Source organism: Pipra filicauda, unplaced genomic scaffold (assembly GCF_003945595.2).
Source record: "Pipra filicauda isolate LSUMZ 115617 unplaced genomic scaffold, ASM394559v2 scaffold328_size813605_pilon, whole genome shotgun sequence".
Taxonomy (NCBI): domain Eukaryota; kingdom Metazoa; phylum Chordata; class Aves; order Passeriformes; family Pipridae; genus Pipra; species Pipra filicauda.
In genome coordinates, this window is record NW_024104452.1 from 549,086 (window position 1) to 552,751 (window position 3,666).

Consider the following 3,666-nt stretch of genomic DNA (forward strand, 5'->3'; position numbering starts at 1 on the left):
TTGCAGTACTCCCTAAGACTTTTGATTCATTAAAGCAAGCAAGAAGGACGTTGCATGGCTCGAATAATATAATTCTTAAATTGCACTCTCAATATTGTAGATAAGTAATTTGCTGAGAGACACACGAGGTACAATATCATCATTTCACGTCTTTCAAAATCCCTTTGTATTATCTTAGTGTGTCAGCAGTAATTTTGGAAGACCTTGAGTATATAATTTTTTATATGCCTTCATATTTCAGGAATTTCATGAGGAAAGGAAAATGCAAACATCGTTCTCAGTTATTATAAATCAAATGATGGTCTTCACCTGCCTGCCATGACTTCTCAAATATAATGGATATTGGCTTAGGTTTAACTAAACCACTGCATACACCGGTAGAGAGAGGTTATGCAAACTTAACAGTTAAAATCAGTTTTATTACAGGTACACCATGATCCCAAATTCCATCCTACAGGGTTTCAGATGAAACGACACATTGGATTTTGGACTACTTTATGTGCCAGAGCATTTTTTATCATCAGATAAATTAACAAAGGGCAGAATGATACCTTTGGAATCTGATGATTGATTTTGAAGCTTCAGTTGTATATAGGTAAGCCATAATTAGCAATACTGTTGAATCAATTAATTATCAGTTTCATAAATTCAGATTATCTGGAAAATAGACCAGACTTAATCTTACAGTTCTGCCTTCAGTGGTGATTCACCTACAGTATAGGATGGTACTTGACTACATTTCATGGGGTATTTTGTGTGAGAGGTGAGGGTGAGTTGAGGCTCTTTTTTTTTCTGCTAGAGGTAGAATAGCTCAGCATAGTGGCAAATAACCAAAACTTGTAAGGGTTACTTTACTGGAGTAGGTTAAACATATGTAAACTATGATGGAAAACTCTCTTAGCTGAACTCCAATAACTTTATATGAAAACATATGAAAGACAAATTTTCATTTGTAGGAAAGGATGCATTGTAAAGACTGAAAAGGGAAAGATGTCTGTAGGATTTTTATCTTACAGTCTTGTCCACTGCGCTGTAAGTCTGAGAATTTCTAACCTGATGATATAATATCAGTCTCCTTAACAAAATAACCTGTTTGGTGAGTTTAATTCAGCACACACATAGAGGGTTGCATGTTTTATCAGATGGTGATGTTTTCTCTATCAACACCATTTACACCACCTTTAACTTTCTGGAGTAATGCAAACAATTGGGAGCTCAACTTAGAATAAAAGCTAGGAGAGGTACTCCCGTGTATGTTTTGTTATGAGCAAATGTAATAAAATAAAGCAGAGGGAAAGAATTTTCCATTTGATTTCATGGTGATTTATCACTGAGAAATCTTTCATTCCACGTGATTCCTTCCCTTCCATTCTTGCAACTGGAAGATATTTTTTCATTTACATTGGTACTGCTCAGAAAGTGTGTTATTTTGGAAAAGGTTTTCTTAGAACTTGAAAATCACATTGAATAAGGTCCAAATAGAATATTGGACCTTTTTTCCTCTAAGTTGATTATTTTTAAAAGTTGCTTTATGTTGTGATACAAAATCTAAAATTAAAAATAAAAAGGACAAGAATGAGGGTTTTTTAATGCATATGTATTAAATTTTTGTTTAGTTTTATTTTTATCTGATTTTTTTTCTTCTTGTTGTTGTCACTTGGCTAAAGGGATGTGATTTCTGATTTTTAATGTTTAAACAAATCAGTGTATCCATTATACCAACCCCTATTTTAACATTATTATGAAATAGTTTTTTCTTTGAGATGCTGAATACTATTTACTACCATTTGAGAAGATTTAAGATGTTGTACTTCAACAGAAATTCTGTTGTGCCAAATGTCACAAGGTTACCTGATAGATGTTGTTTCCTTATCTAAGAATCAATCTCCTCTTCAACAGTGAGCCTCTTGTGTTCGTTTTGATTAGTTATTTACTTTCTTTTGCTAATGGACATCTGTCAGACTATTATTTTTGGAAGCACAGATTATCCCTAAACTAATTATTTAGGTGTGTATAGACAAATTAAAAATTAACTTATGTCTGCTTCTCTGAATCAGATACAGAGGATTGGTTTGGGGTTCAGTTTGCCTGGCTACAGATTTCCATCATTGCTTTATTTCAGAAAAAAACCCTGTAACATTGGCAAAATCCACATTTATTTTTTAACCTGTACTTACATCATTGACATTTTCATATTGTATTAGATGTAAATTTGCAATAAAATTGTACCAGATGTTTATTCTGATATGCTGTGTAAACATATGCAAAATGACAACACAAAAGTTAGAATAATAGGTACAAAAGGTGAATTTTAAGGAGACTGTGGCTGCACAAGGAACAATGTCAAATACTCAGTTGGAAACAGAGTTCTGCTGTCCTTGGAGGATTTTGTTCCTCTGTCCATTACTTGAGAAAAGAAGTGTGGGGTTTTTTTGTTTTAAAATACTGTGGAGCACATAACAGAGAACTCTGAATGTGTTCTAACTGCAGAGGGACTCTGCATGTGCCTAAACCTGGGCATAGGCTAAATGTTCAAGGTGACAGTGAAATCTGCTTTAAGCAGTACAAGGGAACAGTGAAGAGACAGGGGTGATACAAAGAAGACCTTGAAGAAGAAAGAAAAGTATGTTGGGTATCACAGAATTACAGAATATGCTGAGTTAGAAGGGACCGACAAGGATCACTGAGTTCAACTCCCGGCCCTGCGCAGGACCATTCCCACAGGATCACAGAGTGGCCTGGGTTGGAAGCGACCTTAAAGATCATCTTAGTTCCAACCCCCCTGCCACTGTCAGGGACACCTTCCACTAGACCAGGTTGCTCAGAGCCCCATTCAACATCCCTTAAACACTTCAAGGGATGGGGCATCCTCTTCTCTGGGCAGCCTATTCCAGGGCCTCATCACCTTCACAGGGAAGAATTTCTTTCTAATTCCAGTCTAGACCTACTATCTTTCAGTTTGAAGCCATTCCCTCTTGTCCTGTCACTGTAAATAATCTCTCCATCTTTCCTGTAGGCTCCTTTCAAGTACTGGAAGACTGCAATTAGGTCACCCTGAAGCCTTCTCTTCTCCAGGCTGAACAATCCAAGTTCTCTCAGCCTTTCAGTATCAGCCAGGACTGCTTTATGTAAGGAGAAAGATGCTGGTTGACTTCCACATCTTGGTGTGCATTTTGAGTATTTCTTCTTTGTATGAACGGCAGGAAAGAGTGAAAGTGATTATGAAAGTAGAGAAACTGTGGAATTTTTTTTTTCTACAACGAATCAGAGCAAAAAAAACCTTTTGAAGGCTTTTTCCTTTGATTACCTTAAAATGTTGTAATGGATTGATACAGGAATGATTAGTTTGCCTACTGAGGCTTCCAGGGTATGTGTTCCTGCGTTCACATAAGGACTGTGTTTCATTACTGTTCTTAGCAGTAGAAGACTGATGAACAATAAAAATAGTTTGTCACAGTTCTTCATCTCACACTGAGATTTTGTTCTGCCTCGCGAATTTTAAACCTGTCAAAAGCTTTAAAACATTTCAAAAAAAACCTGCTATCATTTGCTGTATTAAAAATATTACCTTTATGAGATGGGAACAAAACACAGCCTTAATTTGACTCTTTCTCAGCTGTGCTCTGCTTCTTCTCTACTCTATATTCTATGTATTTCACTAGAAAA

General features: G+C 36.0%; 1 long non-coding RNA gene across 1 annotated transcript; it reads left to right on the top strand.

Moving 5' to 3' along the window:
• The first annotated feature begins 226 nt into the window (after window positions 1–226).
• Window positions 227–3,456, top strand: LOC114003867. The gene is made up of 2 exons (XR_003546384.2): window positions 227–595; window positions 3,017–3,456. It is a non-coding gene; the product is annotated as an uncharacterized LOC114003867 (long non-coding RNA).
• Window positions 3,457–3,666: the final 210 nt, after the last annotated feature.